The sequence below is a fragment of the Neocloeon triangulifer genome, unplaced genomic scaffold (assembly GCF_031216515.1).
Source record: "Neocloeon triangulifer isolate White Clay Creek 2 clone unplaced genomic scaffold, ASM3121651v1 ptg000004l, whole genome shotgun sequence".
In the NCBI taxonomy this organism is placed as follows: Eukaryota; Metazoa; Arthropoda; class Insecta; order Ephemeroptera; family Baetidae; genus Neocloeon; species Neocloeon triangulifer.
Genome location: NW_026775547.1, coordinates 3,116,454 through 3,137,951, shown reverse-complemented (window position 1 = coordinate 3,137,951; position 21,498 = coordinate 3,116,454).

Genomic DNA, 21,498 nt, shown 5'->3' with positions numbered 1-21,498 from the left:
CTGTAACCAGAGAAAAAAAAATTTATTTATAATAAAAAATATAATAAAAGCATATTTCGATTAAGGATTAAAACGAAATATTTACACTTTTGTGCATTTTTTACTTAAAAAAATTGATCAAAAATTGATTTAGGGGAAACGATTTTAATACTAAATAATTTAAACTTTTGCGAATTCTTTTGCTTTGATATTATTATTTATGGATTCAAAATGATGTAAACAATTGGATGAAACCAGATGAAACATGTTTGATGTTCCCCTCGATCATTTGATGAAAATGGCACTTGTATATAAAACGCACACCATAATGCACTCGCACATTGACAAGTAGCCTTTGTGTAATAAATGAGTGACTCCTGCGGCCGCGCCAGGTGCTTGATTTCACGTGTGCTGTTGTTTCCGCCACCCACGCGTGATTGCACAGCACAGGTGGCCGAAAATTGATGCAATTGTTGTTTGCTCTCCACACATCGCGTGCAACGCGACTAATTAAAGCAATTTCCTACTTTTCCGTGTAAAACACAAGAGCCAGCCGGACATCTATCAGCCATCGGGGAGCGATATCGGTGGCAAACAATTTAGCACGGGGAGTTTCCGTCAACCCTTTCCACCCGCTGGGGCGTTTGTTTTGAATAATTATTTAATTTTTGCTGGAAAGTTTGCTGCCGGACGATTAAAATAAATCCACCCCTTATTAATATACGAGCTTTTGAATAAACAATTAATGCTTAAATCTGCGATTATAAAAAAAGGCAGAAGGGAGAGTGACCATAGGAAACCAAAACAAGAAACCCGCATGAGAACGCGGCCGACGTCCGAGTGCGGAGGCGGCCGGGTATTATGTTTGGACAAGGTTGGACACACATAAACATGAAACCGACACGTGCCGCAAGAGCGTAAACGTTTAAGTGCGAAGTATGATCTCGTTCGGATGAAGGCGTGAGAGAATGAAAGGGTTAAACCGGTTTCATGACAGCAACTCTTTACCCGCATTATTTAAAGAGAACTGCAATCGATTATATCGAACTATCAAAAGTGATAAATTTATGTCAGTTATTATGGAAAATATGGAACGAGATAAATAAACCGAATTAAGGACATTAACAATTACGAAAGAAATATTTGTATTTTAATGATTTCATGCAATTATGAATTTTTGATGCGTTAAATATGACTTCAAATTGAGTATTGTTTAAAAAGACAATTTTACAGGATTTTTGCAAATTAAATAATTAATTCTGATTACCGCAACAAGTTTTAAATGGCATGATTTACCATGTTTTAAATGATTGATTTACATTTATTTTATTATGAAAAGTTATAAATTTATTTAAATACATTTTATTTAGGCTGCATTTTTATATCCAATAAGTCTCACATTCACTTCAGTTGGAAGATCTAATTAACTCCAACGAGTAGAGAATGTGATATTTATTAGAGTCATTCACAAGAATTATTTATTTCCACCTGAAGGGAGGGAATGCAAACCTGGCGTTGGCGTGAACCACAACACCCAGGGGAGCATTACCTTCCTCCAAGGAGAAGAAGCTGCTGGAAGTCCTGCCCTTATTATCCACGCCGGAGCAAAGAATCAAACCAAAGTTCCATGATATGACGGAATGCAATGACTTAATTCTCCGGTCCGCCGAGGATGGCAGTTGGAGGCTCAAAGCTCCGGTGCCTGGTTTGCCAGAGGAAACCTACACAGTGCCTTAACCAAAAGTAAGGACAGCTGAGTGTATTTCCTTCTGCACTCCAGGCTGGAAGCCGAGCGACTGATGCTGTATGGGAGAAGCGGCGGCTTTTTATACCCCCAGCGAGCGGGCGCGCGCCTCTCATTGGCTGCCGGCAGCGAGCGGGAAAGGGGAAGGAGGGCGCACAACGGCTGCCTCTGACGTCATTCGATTTCCAGCAGCTTCTGGATTTATTTTATAGTTCCGCGTATACGACCGTTGGATGAATCAATAAATAAATAATATTTCATAAATTCTTGTAATCTTAAAGATTGAATTTTTCTTTAATAATGAGATAGAGCGAGTTTGCCAAAGATTATTTTCCTAAAGGATCGTTGTTCTGGACGCGCTGAAAACATGCCCAGTGTAACAGTTTTCCACCCTCTACAATTTGAGATACGTCATAAGAACAAAAACTTAATTTACCAGGGCTCAACCACGGATGGGGTATTTTTTATCTTGGAAGTTTTTGCAAAATTCTTGTTGGTGGTGATGCCGTTGTACTCAACAATTCCTTTTTTAAAATAAATTATTCTCAACAATTGAATGTTAACATTGTATTTGTAACAATGTGTACAAATAAACAACAACAACAATTTACAACAATTCAATAATTGTAAAAATAATTTTAAAAAATCCCTCAGAAAATCAGAATATAGCAAAAATATTTCAAAATTTATTTTTTACGCAATTAACAGTGTACGTAATTGATAATTTTACACTTGCAAAGAAGCACTTATTTAAATAAAAATCCACCAACAAGATTTTAAAGATTTAGCTAATACTTTACATTTTTTTTTTTAATTGTAAAAAATATATGTGATCTGAGCGGCTTTTGAGCTACATTAAAAGATTCGGCATCACTCAGATCTGAACAATACTCTCGTATTTAACAATACTCGAGGTTTCAAGTAATCATAATTCATAATACTCTCTCTGCTCCTTGAAGTTTCTAAATCTCAAAGCAAAAAGATACCATATCAAAAAGAAGTAATTCTCCGGTCTGTATTTCAAAAGGCATCTCTCTCATTTTCTCATTTCTCCTCTCTACGCACTTGACAGTAATGCGAATCTCGAGAGAAAAAATCTTCCGGGAGGGCATGCATTAAATATTTCTTTAAAAAAATCCATTTCCAGCGCACGATGATAATGATAAGCGCCCTCTCCCTTTTATACATTAAAAAAGAGCGGATTTAAAAGACACAAGAGACGCGAATATCAAAAGAGGAAAAAATATGCAACCATTTGGCAAATCTGCTCTTTGAGAGCGAACCGGGATTATTTACAACACGCGTTTTTTCCTCCGATTTCACCGGATGATATAATTTTTCGGGGGTTGCCACCCCTACCACTTTTTTATATTTTAATTCACCCCGTCGTATTCCATTCACTAATTGAGCAGCCGCTCTCTCGTTGACCGCCGAACCACTTTCCCCTCTTGACGTGGAAAAATCAAGCTCGGTGCATCAATCACGTTTTCGAATTCGGAATAAATTAAATTGCACTTGGAAATAAGGGACGCTCGTTAAGTGACACCGGCCGAAAACTCGAAAGAGCGTTCATGCAGCAAACCCTCTCGACTTTTGGCGGCGCCACTTTTTATTATTAAATCCAATTTTCGGCTTGTTATAAATATCCGGCGAAAAAATCCGGCTTTGATGTGCTGCCCATTGTGATCGGGTGTCCAGAGTTGCTTTTGTGCAGTCCGCCGCCAGCAGAGTGTGCAAATAAAAATGCATTTTCGAGTTGCATGCATTGTGTGTGCACGCTGATGGGGGTGCGCGATTGACAAACGCGGGTGTAGGCTATTCATATTTGCGCCCGTTTGATCTGTGTGTGCGATGCAGCCAGCGGGTTTTCGCTCCGAATGTGTGCATTTTGTTGTAACTGGAAGTGCGACTTGTCGCTTTCGAGGGCGACGAACCGGCCAAATGACATGCGGGGATGAATGCAGAGCTAAAGAGCAGCAAGTCGGCAGCCGTGTTAGACTAATACATTTTGCTTTACACATGGGACACGCAAAATAATTATGCGTAATTTGTTTATAAAAAATTATTTAAATTAAAATTGTAATTAAATTTAATGAATATGATTTACATTTTTAAAAATATTTATTAAAATTTCATTTCAGTTTTTAGTAAACTAAATATTTTATAATTTTTGCATTAAATAATTTTATTTTTAAAGGAAAAAATTTTATTATTTAAATTCAATAACTTCAAAATTATTTATGTTAATTATGTTAATCATTTTTAGATATAGTAGTTCTTTAGAATAAAAAATTAATTGAATCGATCATCCCTAGCTGGTTTTTTTATTGTCGAAACGAGTATAAATTCAGTAATTAAATAATTTATCAAAATTCCAAACAAGAGCTCAAAGAATAAAATAGACAATTAAATAAGGTTCATTATATCTTTCTAATTGGCGCAGGCACTTCTTTATTGAAGTTTGATTTACACTTCAGAATTGAAACTGGATTTTTACAGCTGATCATTCATGTTCATAGTAGATTAAAAATTATATATGATATGAAAAATTGGATTTGTGGAAAAAGTAGCCAGAAAAATTTTAATTAGCTTCACAGAGAACCTTAACGTGCATGGATTTCAAAGATACTGAGCGAGGAAAAAAAATTAAATTCCACTATTTAACTTCAAACTATAGAGAAAATTATATTTTCTCAAATCAGAAAATTTATAATTTTTATATTTAAACTAAAAAAAATAAAAATGCAAACGGCCTCATTGATACTGAAATACACTTAACAATACAAAACGCGACATCAAAAGCAGTTTTTTCGTCTATTACAATAAAAATTATTTAATTTTGATATAATCAATTTTACCGTAGAAAATTCTAATAACCTTCAATTTGCTACAAACAAACGCCAAAATTCAAATTTATCTCAATTTCGAGTCCAATTTGCGTCTGATTTGATAGCGCAGTGCATGTGTGGTACAAACAAATCCACCCTTTATTAATCCGCAGCGGGAAAAAATGCAGCCGGCGTTTGAATTGCATTGTTTGACGAGAATTTCGGTGCGGTTGGTCTGGAAATCAGAGTCAGCACACTCAAAAATGCTCTCTCTCCGCATCCACACACAAAAGATCAAAGCCGACATGCATTCCTCAATAATAAACCCCGAGAGCTGCTGCAACCCCGGCGTTTTCCATATATTGGCATAAATAAGAGCGCGCGCGGACAAAAGCCGGCGACGAGCAACTAGCGAAGGGGGGATTAAAAACACAATAAGAGCGAGAGTTTTTGAATCAAACTCGCATCAGCCTGGCGGATAGGCAACTTCTGGCCACATGACGGGGTCATCACACTACTGCAGCTACCCCCATGATTAAACGCTAACGAATTTCATTATATACGAATATTAATTACGGAGTGGACTATTTAATATGCACGCATGTGGGTCGGTATTATTTTACGACACAGAAAAGAGAGAAAGATCGTTAAGTAAATTTTGAATCAAGTCGGCACGCGTCCCCGCGCTTTATTGGCTATTAATTACTGATTAAATACGGCGCCGCTCACGCCCGGTCACGTTTTATTACGCGGTTTAAAGTTTTATGTCACTTTTTTGCTCATGCGGTTGTAAAAATTAAGTGACTGACGCTCGTCATAATTTTGATCCAACAAAGACACGGGTACAATTTTTTAACTTTTCAAATAAATAACCTTCATAATTAAATTCGAGCCAAAAATATGAGGATTTTTTGTACACTCCCATCACATAAGTCTGCCAAAATTTTAATTACCACGAAAACGAAAATTAAAAATGGATATGCCATGTAATTACGGATTGGTTAATATGGTAGATAAACAATATTTAACGTTTAATATAAGTTTGAAGTAGTAAAAAATTATACACATAATGCTTCATTATTAAGCTTTCTCTGCAGATATGAATATTTTTTTAAAAAATCGCTAGGAGAGAAATTTGGAAACAGATCGAATCCAAAAATCAAGATTTATTTAATTTAAGCAAAATAATTTGTAGATCTAGAGTTCCTTAATTTTTTATTTTTCCATATTTTTTATGTTTAGGGATTGAAAAATTATGATCATTTCAAATAAGTAAGAATATTGGTCTAATCCCGGGTTAAAAAAGGTCGCCGGAAAATAATTTTTCCAGCTTCTTTTTTTTTATCAAATATTCAATTCAAGAAGTGGATTTTAAGGATTTGAGCATTTTTGGAAAATTTCAATATTCGTGTTTCCCTTTTTCCCAGCACAAAAGGCTTTTTGCTTCTACCCACATCCCACACAAGCAGAGAAGACGTAAAAAATTATGAAGCTCTCAATTAAAATTAAATGCACTCCTTTCGAATAACGGAGCAATTTCGACTGCTGCATTAACCCTTTCCTTTAATCCCCTTTGAAATTTATTGAAATCTCCTTGAAAAAGAAACAAGTGCGCGTCTGCGTAATCCAAGAAAGCTATACACACGTATGTTTATTTTAGCTCTTAATTAAAAGCACCATTACCGAGAAGTGCTAATTAAATTTAACTCGGCCGGATTAGGTGCGCGCGCGAAAAGGAGCAGGAATCCAATTATAAAAGTGCTTCGACTCAATGAACATAACTCGCGAGACGAGTTTAAAAGTTGCCCCCTCGCTCTCGCGTCAATTTGCGTGTCACTTCTTGTCGCGTATGTACTTTTATTGCGCCATAACCGGCGCAAAACACCTGATGCCACCGAGCGAAAAAATAATAATCTGCTGGGGCGTCTAATTCTATTAAATAAGCTGCGGCGGCTAATAAGCATAATTTAAATGCAACGAAGGAAATAAATTCGGGCAGAAATCAACTGCAAGTTCAAATTGAATGATGAATATAATCCTCTAGACGGGTCCGATTACACGGCGAATCGTAAAAATGCAACGGAGGGAGAGAGAGAGAAGTGCTGATGTTAAAAAAAAACTGCACATCAACGCCACCTGTTTTGTTGGATTTTCAGGCAGATCATCTCGTTATTTACGACTGCGTTAGGGAGATGAGAATGCCATCGACCAGCTGCTTTCCATCCGAGAGCCGTCAACGCGAAAAAGTGACATGTGTCACGCTGGTGCGTGACACTTCCAGCCGAATTTATTTATTAGTGTAATTGAATCACGTTCGCGCAATGCAGTTGACGTGAATGCAGAGTAAATTGGACCAGAGCTATATTGTTACTCGCCCTCGCGCGCCCTCCAAATTAATAGAGGTTTTGACACCTGATGATTAAATGTGCTTTTTGTTAAAAACTCCATTGCCATCCATTTGTTATTTACAATTATAAAAAAATTTTAAACATTGTTTTTACTATTATATGTCAAATGTTACTTAATATTTATAAATATATTAATTATTGTCAAGATTTTGTATTATTTATTAAATTAATTTTTTAACAGCATAATTTTTAATTTATTTATTTTTTAATATTATGTTAATTTAACCATATGTAATAATATTGATTTAAGCAAACTGTAGGCATCTCATTCAGCAAATGAATAACTTCTTCTTGTAGTGGGCAATCGTCACTCATTTATTATTTTAAGGCTTACTTGAGAAACAAAAAATTTACTATAGAAATGTTTTTAAAATATTTAAATAAATTTATATTCAGTTTGGAAGAGTTTGCAAGGCAAGATTTAATAGAGCATGTTAAAGTTTTCTGAATGTGAAATATGTATGTACACGAAATACAAATATGTATTTAGTAGCAAATTTATTTAAATATCCTATTAGTTAACTTATTATTGTTTGTATTACCCAGTATTGCCTACGGTTTTGCCTCCACCAAGGAGTGAGTAAATTAATTTTGCTGCTCAGTCGCTAAATTCTGAAACGATTAGATAAATAAACATTAAAAATTTATAGTCAAATGTCAAATTATAGCATAATATCTAAATTTTCCCTTAATACATTGAAGTAACCAGAAGGGACCTTTTATCAAATTAGTAGATACTTCACATTCAGCAAGAATGAAATCTATGAAAATATCAAAGAAATCATGAAAATAAATCAATGGCTGCTCAAAAATTAATTTTTGTTGAAGTTGGAATAACATAATTATTTTATTCTCTGATTCTTTAAATTTTTCATTTAATTTCTTTAACTAAAAACTTCCCTTTTATACAAAATAAATCACTTTATTCCTTTCTTAAATTGAATCATTAATATTACAATCATCTTATTTTATATAAATCATTATTAAATTTGTGCCTTTTTTCTCAATTCTTTAATATGTTTCTAATAAACAGAGTTGACAAAACCTAAAAAACATCAAAATTCTCTTGTCACACACGTTTGTGGTGGTGGTTCCTGTGGCAGAGGAGAAGGGTGCATATTTATATGCATCTCCTCATATGTGTGGTTCTGACGCATTGTCTGCGCGTTTTAGATCTGCTGGGCGACAACAATAGCGGCGTGATTACACCTCAAAGGTGCCAAAAAGGGGTTGAGTGTTGTGAGAACATGTATAAGTGAGAGATAAATTCATTTGATAGAGAGAGTTAAAAATTCGGAGAAGGGCAAACATTGCAGACAGCTCGATTACGATCTCGATTTGTGCGTCGGTACTTTGAAAGCTGCACCCCTTCTTGCTCTTGAAAGCCCCGGGGGCTATTTATCTCCAAAGCCTCTTAATCTGCCGGCGAGAGTGACCATTGGCCGGATGAGGTGACCGTCGTCGGTGTCTGTTTGTTTTTCGTCGGCAAAGTCCAATTGATGACATATTAAGCTGCCGGAGGAGAGCGCGTGGCCGCCGCCGCCGAAATCGGCCAGTTTAAATAAATAAAGCACTGCAATGACGCGCGACAAGATTGATTGCTCAACCCTTTCCCATGGTCGGGGAGTGACGGAGATTGATAAACATCACAAGCTGATGCCCTCGCTAAATGAAAGAGGAGTGATTAAAAATGTAATTACTTTTCAAGGTTTAATTTAAAAAGTGCCACCGAAATTTTTCCTCATTAAATTTTTTTTAGAAAGATTCAGAAGGTTTTTATTTAATTGTTAGCCTAAATATGTATTAGAATTGGCAAAAACTCCAAAGTGTGAAATTTTTGGAAAAATTTAATGCCAATGTCTATATTGTCAATTTAGAAAGGCATTTAAAATTATATCAGAGGCTCTAACAGTAACTAATTTAAAAATAATTCAATCATCCTGCAGTTAAAAAATTATTTAATGAAGTTTGACATGAAGTTATATTTTCTTAAATCAAGGAAAGTAAAAAATTTCCAGAAAAATTAACCCTCTTGCGGTACGAAGAGATTGATTGATTTGAGCAGAAGACCTTTTATCGTACATGTGTCAAGTTTATATAATTTTTATGAGTTCAAAAATTATTATTGTATATAAATTTTTCATGTATTATTTATGTGAATACAAAATAATGCGGATGATCAATTAGCTACTAAGTTTACTCTTCTCCAATTTTAATACATAAACTGGCGCCTTTATATAAATAATAAAAAAAAAGTTTGCAAGAAGAATCGACGTTTTAAGTGCAAATTTGTTGCATATCAATTAAGCATAAAAATGAAATAATAAACATATTTTTTTTATTTAGAATAATAAATTTATAAAATTATAGTTAAAAAATATAATTTATAACAAAATTCTTTTTAGTAAATAAAAGTAAAATTAATAATTTAAAGTATAACAACGTGTAACATTTATATCGAACCCTAGAAAAAATTTATGAACACTTCATTTTAAAATTTATTTCTTTACATTTTTTGCTACTTGAAATTACATTGAGCAAGCAAATTTTGATATTTTAAGTTTTCGAAAAATGTGAAGTAGATGCTCATTTTGAAAATTTGTTGTAGCACGGTCGAACCTTTTTAGTCCATTAAATAATTGAATTTGTTAAACTTCGAGGGGCTTCGGTCGTATTTTTTAACTGCACTTCAATACCACTGATGCGCATCAAATTTCTGAACAGCCTTTCTCTCTCACCTCTTCAACGCAGCACTTTGCATCGGAGGGATGATTTAATTCAAGCAAATAAATTCGTCCCCACACGACACAAAAGTGCTCGAGTGGAAGTGAATTACGCGCGCCGTGGCCACTTTTTAAAAGCATTTCAATATAATTTGACGCCCCGGCCATATGTCAATTAACCGGCCGAGTTTAAAGTTACACCGAGCTTTTTATGTGTCTCAATGCTTTGGTCCGGAGAATACATAAAAAAATCTGTTCGACTACATAAATCGCGCGCGAAAAGGGGCGCATTATTTCTCTCCGGCAGTGCTAATCCGAATTTATACTGCAGGTCCTTTGGTTATTGCAGCGCTCGGCACCGACTCTTATTTTATGGCCTTTTTCCAACTGCAATAAAAGTTATAATCCATGAAGCTATCGCCGAGATGCATTACAATTGCTTTCGAGAGAGAAAGAGATGCCTTTTCCACTTTTATTTGTTTATCCGCGACACAAAAGAACGAGAGGCATGAATTTTTATTTCTCGGCAAACACTGGCGTGAAAATTCGATATGGAATTTTGCGCTACCATTAAAGCAGCGCATCTGCTTCAAAATTAAGGTGGGCGTTTGTACGGTGCTTCAAATTGAATCGCGCTAATCCTTTCAGCAAACTCTCCACTTCGGAGACTTAAAATGCAAATGAGCGGCAGTAAAAATTTATGGAGGTCTCTTTTCGCTAATTTCTTTATGTAATTGCACTCGTAAAGGAACAAAAGAGCAAATTTATGGTTTTTAAAAGCATAATGTGTCTTCTGGAGTAAAAGGGTTGATTTTGATTCTGGGACTTGTTGAAACGAAACAAAAGAGAAAGTTGATGAATTAATTTTTACTTCGACTTTTTTAAATTCATTGATTCCTACAGAACCATAATAAAGGGGATACTTTACGTAAATAATATCATTTTAAAATCACAGTGCAGGTTGAATAAGTTTATTGTGCCAAAAAATATTTAAATTGCAATAAAATGTCAAAATTTCTTATATTTAGACTAGAGTTGATGAATCTTGTGCAAGAAATTGTGTTATAAGATTTTTAATCTTCACCGTTGATTATGATAAATGTGTAAAGTGTAACTTTAATTAAATATTAATTTAAATTTCCAGTGTTGAGCAAGATATCTCTCAGAAAATGTAAATTCAAATTATGATTAATCGAACATTGAATGTAGCATCAATTTATTATTTTAAGTTAATTATTTAAAACTTTAATATTTATTTAATATTTATGATAATCACTTAATTACATAATGATTAAGTTTTAATGTTTTATAATAAACAATTTAATATTTACTAAAAATTTAATATAAAATATCAAAATTATAAATGGAAAATAATATATTAAATTTTGTGGTAGAATTTCACAATCGAGGGTTGATTCATGGTGATTTGAATTTAAAATCGGCTTTTCCTCGATGGGTTTTTGTGAGTTGTTTATTGTTTAAGAAAAAACAATATCCTGCTCTACATGTTTCGGCTGCGGGCTGCAGCCATAATTCATGAGCTGCGAAAACATTTTGACAAAAATTAGTACAAAATTAAATCTTTTCAAAAATTATTTTTCTTTCAAATTGACAATTTTCATGAAAAATTATTTGAATTAACATTTCTTCACAAAATAATTTTTAACATAAAATTTGACATTTAATTAAAAATATTTTTTAAAACATAAATTTTCTTATAGTAATTTTGGTCAGAATATTTAAACGTGTGTTTTGAGCGTACCTTTCTCGGCGGTGGTCGAGAGAAGACTAAATTATTTTTCGGTTGGTTTTTCGGGTAAAAAATATGTTTTGGGATTGCATTGTATTCACTCGTCGCCACTGCTGTCTGCATATTTCTTTATTTTGTGCGCGGCCTAAGCTGATACCTGTGGGTGCGGATGGGTTTATTGCTCTTTTGTGCACTTGCAATAGGCGCGGCGGCACTCTTTTTCTTTCTCCTGTTTTCTCCTGGCGAGCGGAGGGCTGTTGCCGCGGCTGATTTTCTTCTCCCTCTTGGCGGCGCCGGCCACGAACACTTGCTTTTTTCTTTTAAATAATTTTTGGCCGCCTTGATGGGCTTATACCAGATTTTTTCAACCGTCAAACTCGGCTGGCTGATTGTATTGCGGATCGCCACCATGGCCATTGATTCTGCCGCCACTCTCTTTTTGTAATTTTTCTCGCGGTGAATAATGCTGGCGCCCTCAAAGTCGATATCATGATTTGTTTTTTGCGCATGCATCGCCAATTTGTTGTGATTCGGTGCATTTTCGTCTTGCGGTTTTGTTAACGCTCGCATGTGTTCTCGCATCGTGCAGGAAAGAGAAAGAAAGCGCGCAGCAGCACAGCAGCCTCCCAGCTCGGCCACAGAGGAGAGCAACAACGCAGATAACAGCAGTAACTTCATACAAACAATAGTGATGCCATACGTGAAAGGAAAAGCAGAAGCAATAAGAAGGATGGTTAATAAATACACCCCAAAAGTGAGAATCGCCTTCACAAGCAAAAACACCCTAAGAAAATTTTTAATGTGTGTAAAACCGAAAATTCCCCCATCGGAAAAAGAAGTAGTGTATAAAATTAATTGTAAAACGTGTGATAGAGCATATATCGGGCAGACAAAACGAACTTTGAAAACACGAGTGCGAGAACACATGCGAGCGTTAACAAAACCGCAAGACGAAAATGCACCGAATCACAACAAATTGGCGATGCATGCGCAAAAAACAAATCATGATATCGACTTTGAGGGCGCCAGCATTATTCACCGCGAGAAAAATTACAAAAAGAGAGTGGCGGCAGAATCAATGGCCATGGTGGCGATCCGCAATACAATCAGCCAGCCGAGTTTGACGGTTGAAAAAATCTGGTATAAGCCCATCAAGGCGGCCAAAAATTATTTCAAAGAAAAAAGCAAGTGTTCGTGGCCGGCGCCGCCAAGAGGGAGAAGAAAATCAGCCGCGGCAACAGCCCTCCGCTCGCCAGGAGAAAACAGGAGAAAGAAAAAGAGTGCCGCCGCGCCTATTGCAAGTGCACAAAAGAGCAATAAACCCATCCGCACCCACAGGTATCAGCTTAGGCCGCGCACAAAATAAAGAAATATGCAGACAGCAGTGGCGACGAGTGAATACAATGCAATCCCAAAACATATTTTTTACCCGAAAAACCAACCGAAAAATAATTTAGTCTTCTCTCGACCACCGCCGAGAAAGGTACGCTCAAAACACACGTTTAAATATTCTGACCAAAATTACTATAAGAAAATTTATGTTTTAAAAAATATTTTTAATTAAATGTCAAATTTTATGTTAAAAATTATTTTGTGAAGAAATGTTAATTCAAATAATTTTTCATGAAAATTGTCAATTTGAAAGAAAAATAATTTTTGAAAAGATTTAATTTTGTACTAATTTTTGTCAAAATGTTTTCGCAGCTCATGAATTATGGCTGCAGCCCGCAGCCGAAACATGTAGAGCAGGATATTGTTTTTTCTTAAACAATAAACAACTCACAAAAACCCATCGAGGAAAAGCCGATTTTAAATTCAAATCACCATGAATATATTAAATATTAAATAAAAATTATAACAGTTCTTTATATTATTTTTATAAAACAAAATATACTAGAAAATCGCCCCGAGTCTGCATTATTAGTTCTCCACCGACTGCAAAATTAATGATTTTTGCAGCAGACAGAAAGGTCATTACCGCGTCGGGGGTTGTCGCGCGTCACCGCAAACATATCCTTTCGGCGGCAGTGCGAGTGAACAGGAAGTGGTGTATTTTTACGAGAGCGACACGAGCGCGAGATGAGTGCAAATCGTCATTTATTTTTACGACTATCTGCAAACCAGATTGTCTGTCTCTGTCTCTCTCCGAATGCCGTCCACACCATTTTTATCTATTCGCGTGCAATCGCTGCACTAAATACAAGAGGCATTTATGGGTGTCGTAATTTATCCGGGGCGCGGACACAAAGCACAGGAAAAGCGCGCATTACGTTTTATTTTCTCTCTGCTGCGGCTGCAGCGATTTTCGCCCCAGATCGCAGGGGCCGAGTTTCCCTTTTTGCGGCATTTTTCTCTTGTACGTATTTATTATTTGCTCAACGCGGCAGTGTCGATGGCGACCCTCTCTGCCACCACTAATAAAGAAAAAAAAAAGCAAAACAGGGTCGCCAAATTTGGTAAAAAATATGTCATGTTAGAAAATGGAGAAACCAAATTGGCCACAAAATTTGAATTCTGATTATTTTTTATTATTACAATATTTTTTGCCACGAATATACCGAAATTCAAAAATACACATATACAATTTTGTATTTATCAGATTTCTGTCAGAAATTTTATTTTACAATTAACAAAAATAAATGTTAAGTTCAAAAATTAGCTTGATTTTTACTGATTTTTACTTGTTTCAAGGAATAATCACACGCAATTTATTCTAATTATGTGAACAAATCTGGCATTAAATTCCTGATTTTCAAGTTATGTTATTTTCTGACAAAATATGGGACCCTCGAAAAAATTGACACGCTTTGTTAATGTCTGCCATACTTTATTATCGCGTACGCACCGAACAAATATAGCAGCCGCACGTAAATAAACATTGTGGGGTGGTCGGTTTTTTTTTCCCACCAAAAACCACGAATTGCTCCAAAAAAGCTTCCGACTTTTTTCACCGCAACAACTCATCTCTTTGCACCTTTAAATAGAGACATTAATGAGCAATAAAAGATACCCGCACGCGGCTGACGCCACTTTTTGCATTCAAATTTACACAGGGGAATAAAAGGAAAAAGGGTTCCGACAGAAGTGAAGTGTGCAGATGAATAATAAAAAAAAATAACATCGTGCAGGCTTTTTCCGCTTCATTAACATATCGCTTTTATTCATTCCTCGCCGCAACTCTTTTCAAAATAAATAAAGGTCCCTCTTTTCCGAAACAACAAAAGCTTTCCAACTCTGTCGGTCTCTCAAAGTTTTGTTTGTCCGGCGAATTTGTATTTATATTTTTGTTATCATTTGGGATTTATTGTTTTGCTCTAAAATAGCCAATTAGCGATTGAAACGCGAACCTATTGTTTGCGAGGCCGTAAATTTTCCCTCCAACATATACGTTTAATTCGATTTCCTTGTTCTGCCAGTCCCCTGCGCGACTAAATACAAATTGATTTACATCGAATTCCGAGTGAAAAGAGCAGCTTTTGCATGAATGCCGTCCGGCCGAATAGTAATAATAAAGCGGACGGCGTGTTGCGCCCCTCGCAGATAAAAATGATTCAATCCGTCCAGACTCAAATGACCCACAACATTCCTGCTCCTTCTCTACAAATTAAATAACACGGATAGAGAGCGAGGAGAGTCTTTTTCTCTCTCTCTCCACCATCCCTTTTCGCGCTGCAGCTTTTATCTCGCGTTGACATTTATGATGTCGCTCCCCAGAAGTCGTAAAGTATCGCACGTTATGGGCAATACTTGTCTATAACCCCAATTTTGGGGGTAAAATATTTGCCAGTTTTGCGCGCACATGCCACTTTTGTCAAATAGATTTGAATACATACACGCAGCTGAGAGCAGATTACGCATATAGAAAAAGTTTATATGAATAATGAAAGAAAGGGATGCCCGCAAATCATCGGCAAATATCACCAACAGAGAGATGAGTTCAATGTTGGAAATTTTATATTAAATGGCACGCGAGGGAGCCTTTGGCGCGGACACGTGTGGCCGCACGCATTCGATTTTAAGTTTCAATCTGATTATTGAAAGAAAAAAAAATGCATTATCTCTTCTTGCTCCGATTGATTGCGAGAAAGTTAAATAAGTTTTTTTTACATTTGAAGAATTTACATCAACAATTTTTTTGCTTATCCAGAAAATTATGTAAAAATTCTGTGGAAAAAGGTAAAAAAAATTAATGATTCTAAAAAAAGGAGTAAATTTGTTTAATTAATCGTTCAATTTTCAGCAAATTTATAACTTTTTGATTTAGTTACGTTCAGGTTACGTTGTTGAAGTTCAATTTTTTTTATATTTATACATATTATAATATTAAATTATTTAAAAAAATATATATATAAAGGTTCAATTTTCTCTGTCAATTAAAGTACAAAAAAAAAGCATTTAGAGACAAATTTCCCGTGTTTTTTTACAACTAAAAATTACAAAACCATTTTTAAATTAATTATAAATAAATAATTATTAATCACAATGTCTCTTCTTCCGATTGAATATTGTCATTGATAATGCATCATTTCTAGATTAAAAATTAATATCTTGTAATCAGGTACATCTCTCTGGAACACTCACAATTAACCTTTGTATTCAATGTCTTACGTCAAACCCTCAATCTTATCAAATGAACCACCTATTAGTCTCACTCTTGTCTTATTAAAAGAGGCCCCACGTATTAATATTTTGCCACTTTTTCAATTATTTTGAATTTAAATCCACCGCAAACGGCGGAAATAATTATTTAATTTGCACCTGCTGACGCCACCAAACATTTTTTCCGATCGATCAGTCCTCATTTTTCGCGCGACATATTTTATATTGGGGGCCATAAAGTGTGATTATTTTGGCGGGCTGTGATGACCCTCGAGACGACCTTTAAATTACACTTCCAATTAGACATCTGCCGCGTGCCGTGTTTCATGAAATATCGTCCGAGAGAGGGGCCGGCCAGGTTTTTAACACAAAAGCCAGTAGCAGATAAAACAAGGCGCACAGGTGTTCCGAAATATATCGAAAATGTATCTCATATCGTGCAGCTTATTGTGCTGATATTAATTATACCGAAAACATCATCCCCTTTGCAAACGCGATGCGATATGGATTGAAAACTGCAAAGCGGAATGACGACTCCCCCTGTTTTCTGACGCTTTTAATTGCGGCCTCTATCATCGCATTTGGATCATCGACTTTCCGCCCGACCGGATACAGTGCAGGGTGCAAACCACCCCCAACTACTACGTGACTTATACGTCGGCCAAGAAAAACAACTTTCTTCGCGTCTCTCGCTCTCTCTGTTTGATCTGATCTCTCGCGTGTCATTATAATAATTATCGTGGGCGGTGCCGCCCCCGCCGCGGGCGACTCGGGGGTGGTTTGTCATCCGCGTCCCTTTGTGTCGCGGCCGGATTACGCAAGTGTGTTGTCTCTCATCTTTGTGTGCGCAGAAAGCCTTTCGCTTTGATAATTTTTTCCACGGCAACAGTTAGATTGGAACAATAAGTCTTAATGCGGATCTGCCTTTGAGGAGAGATTCTCACCCTCTCGTAGTTTATAAGACTTTAATGTAAGGAGAGCAATTAATTTGATTACAATTATCATGTCAAAAGTGACGTGATTGCTGTGAAGCGAGATTTTCAGTTTCTGCGTCGATAACGATAATCATCTGTGTTAGATATAAAAAAAATTGCGTGAAAAACTTTTTCAAGCTGCCATCCAAAGCAGTTCATTTGTTTATTATTGATAATACTCTGGTGAAAATTTTAACATAATTTTTATGCGTTTTTAAAACATCTTTAAACATATAATTTTTTGAAGATTCTAAATAATTTCTATAAATTTCTGTTTGGAAAACTTTGGTATTAACTGTAAAAAAAATATATTAAAAAATTCAAGCACAAAAGGCTTGTTTAATGCAACAACAATTATTTCATTGCGCTCTCATCAGCTCTCATAAATTTTGTACAATCAAATTAAAAGAAAAAGATATAAACATTCTACTCATTACCATTAGAGAATGATATCTCTTAAACAATGTGAAAATATAGAAGGTTGGACTTACTTTATATACATATTTTTAAATTTATTTGTTCAATACAATTAATTATTCGAATGGTCATAATGTTTTGCTCCATCAAGTGCAGCATTTTTTTCTTAAATTAAGCAAAAATAAATTTTGCAGTAAAAAAATTTAATTTAACTAACAATGGAAAATAAAATGATTAAAATCAAAATTTAAAAGTGTATTAATAATTTTTTTTATTTATTAGTATTGTTTAAAGTGTAAGTGTTTTATCTGATCTGATTTATTTTCCTTTTAAAATTTTCATCTCCTGTTTTATTCAGTCCGACTCTTTCAATACAGCAGCAGTTGGAAGCCTTTTCAGAAGTAATCACCCAATAAATTACCTCTGCTCTTGTGTATGTATGTGTTTTGACTTTTAGAACGCAAATGCCACGCAAGAGAAATGAGATGAGGGATGACTCTTGCATGCACACTGCAGGTGCCCCTCGTCTCTCATATCAATATTTGTGTGAGTCTCTCTTTCTCTCTATTCAAAGCTTTCAGTCAGAAATGTGTTTGTCTTTTCGATACCGGGTGGAAAAAAAATAGTCTGGTGCGGCTCGGTCATGCATAATTGAATGCAATAATGATATGCGCGCGTCCTCCTGGGCCGGCGGAGGATATTTTTCATCCTGCCCGAGTTCAAAGCAAAAATGTCAAAATCCCTGCATCATGCCTGGGCGTCCACTGGGACCGAGAGCAAGTGCAGCGATTCCGATATTGAATGCGAAAGAGCATGAAAAGGCGGCGGGAATATTAAATGTAATGCATCTGCTGATTTGAAAATGAAAAGGGAGTGCGGAGTGTGTGTGCGAAATCGAGAGAGGCATGAAAGAGAGATCAAGCACGTGTTTGTTTGGCAATGTTGTGCTTTTCGCGATTGCAATCTGTTTGTAGTGACTCAGTTTTGAGTGATCTTATCTGCATCACGGTTCACTGTTTAAAATTATAAAAACTGAAGAGTGCAATTAATTGTTTAAAATTTATTATCAGCCTTCGTGTGAATCAAATTGCTGAAAAAATCTGTTAGTGAATTTTCTTTTGTAGAAAAATTATTGACGTACAGTATTTGAGGGTTAAGAATTAAAAGTTATTTTTTTTAAGTAGAAATAAAATTTAAGGGGAACAGATTTGAATTATAATTTAAAGTTTAAAGTACATATTTTGGCATCAAGTCTGATTACAAAAATGTCTTACTGATGCGGTTCTTCTCGCAGTTTCTGTTAAATACGGTTAAAAATTGACTTTTTAATATTCAGAATTCATAATATAAAATTTATTAAATTCTTACATTATCTAAACGTTTGTTATATTAAAAGTAAAATTGAATATTTTAATGCATATTGCCGTTTTTTTATACTGTAAATTTTTTTTTTATTTAATAATATTTTTAATCATTTTTATCCTTTAATTACTTTCTTTGGTCAAAATAAAATGATGCTCGTAATATTTTTATAAATTTTGTAAATACCTTCTTAGGTGTGAATTGTTGAATGAAGTGTAAGTATGCAAATATTATTTGTTATGGGGCCTAATCATTGATGATATATTATTAATATAATGAACGAATATAAAAATAATAAATTTACAATGAGAATATATACTAGAGGAAATGCGTACATTTGATTATAAAAAAGAAGTGCTGTCCGATCCAAAGGTCCGTGGATGCAAAATGCATTTTAATTTGAATAATGCACTCACAAGTGCGGCTTTTCGCCCCCGAACAACGCGCTGCTCTTTAAATGAGTGCAAAGCCGCCGGAGAAAATAATAAAAAAAGTGCGTGTTCAAGAACCCTTTAGTGGGCAAGGAAAACAACTGCAGCGTTTTTTCGAGTGCACCTCCCGGTGCAGCAAAAATATAATCCCCTAATGCAGGCGACAAGGGCTCGCATCTGTGCAGCGCTTTAAAAAATGCATGCGGAAGGACCCACAAAAATTTATGGTATCACTTTTCTTTTCTCGCCACTCGGCGGGATAAAAATAATACATTTTCGGATTAATCAAGAGGCAGGCAGCGCCATTGAAATTCGTTTTAATCACCGTAATGCAGCAGTGCAGACCACCCAGATTCACATGAAATATATATTATATTTCTCGAGAGTGCTCTCTGATTGAGAGCCATTGTTTTTCCGAACGGAATAATAAAAAAAAATAGAGGAGACGCGGCGGGAAGCTGCGCCGATAAATTGGAGGGCAGGAGAAGAGTGATCAGTTTTCAGCTTTACATGCGCTTCAAATCATTTGCATCTCGCTTCCCTTCCTTTTTTTACAAATAAAATGAAACGCGGGAGATCTTGGCTGCACTTTTTTCATTTGATTTCCGCCCTTGCCTCTCCCCCACCCCCTCTTGTGCATAATTCGATGAGAGCTGCGGATTCATGAGCATGATTCAAGAATATGAAGACAAGTGCACGATTATCCGCTTATTGTACGTGTGCACATGCATGCATGGGAATTTCGTCGACTCTTGAATTAATGTCACATTGTTTTCAATGAATGTGCGCACTTGGATGCTTAATTACAAATGCACAAGTCTCGAATGGAGGGTTCTTCACTGAAATTTGAATACTCTTCATTACTTATAAACGTTTTGTTACAAAATTTCCCAGCGTTCATTTATTATTATATAATATTTTTAGTTACTACAAAAGATATTTGTTGCAATTTTATTGTAGAAAAAGGAGTCAACTGTACGTATAAATTTAAAATTAATAAGCAACACTTGGATTTTGGCAAAAGTGTTGCTGTTATTTTAACTTTTTATTCAAACCATAAGTGTGAAATTAAAAATTACATAACAATAATATTCTATTCAAATTATTGGATAAATTTGGAAGCTTTGACAATTTTAGGCCCTTTCAAAACTTTTTTAAATCTCAGTTCAAATTATTAAACTTTTTGCGCTTATTACACACACTTTGAGCTGGATTATACTTTCAATAAATGCAAATGGGACAAATTTTAGTAAAAACTGAAAAAGAAACTATTTTTTAAGAAAAAGTTAACATTTAATTTTTAATGCCATGTTTTCTTTGAAATTAATGCAATTCTTAATTCTGAAAAAAAAATTAAAATTCTTAATTTTATTCTTCAATTGTTTGGTGGAACTAAAATTAAAATGATTTGATGTTTAGCACTTTATAAAAACATAACTTTGAACTTTTGGCAAAAAAAAATGGTTTATTGCCATTAATATAGCAGGATTGAGTTTCGAAATGCTTTTTTCTGCACCAAAAACGTTTTGTAAACGTGAATAGCACACATAAAAGATCACCCTTCATTACAAGAATTATAGTTATTTTCAGAGACCACCGGCAGAAGGGTCCGAAAATAGAAGCACATACAAAAGTCAGATCTCTCGCCACATGCTAAAAAGCGTCCAGCGTGATGGGTGGATAATGAAAGTTAATTCCGATATGCATCCAGTTCAGTGGTTTGCAGCAAACACAATTGAAAACACACATGTCTTATTTCGTGTCACTTGCATGTCAAAAAGTTCGCCCTCACTCGTTACTCATCGCGCCGCAAATGAAACACCCCCGAGCGTGCCAACAATAACACACAATTGTATTAATTCCGTCTGCTATGATCAGAATGAAATATGCATGCATGCTTTTTGCCTCCGCCGGGGTTCGGTCGAGGCGCAACAGACGCACACGAGTTCAGCGTCACGAACGGCACTATAACCCCGACGGGGGTGCAATTAATTGACTGACAATCGCGATATCATCATCAATTCGACTTGATTGCATAATTATATACGTCCGTTATTGTGAATGACAGGTATGGCAGAAGTCTGGTGTTGCAATATGGTGCAGGTCTTATTTGAAAAGAGGAGGATGCGAGTGTGATTAATTAAAATAATGAAAATAATAATGGGGGCGAATCAAAATCGCACTAAAAGCAAATGACAAATTTTATACAAATATCATAGCTTATAAAAAGTTATTTAATTTTATTTACAAGTTTTGAAAGTAAAAATATTCCAAATAGGTAAC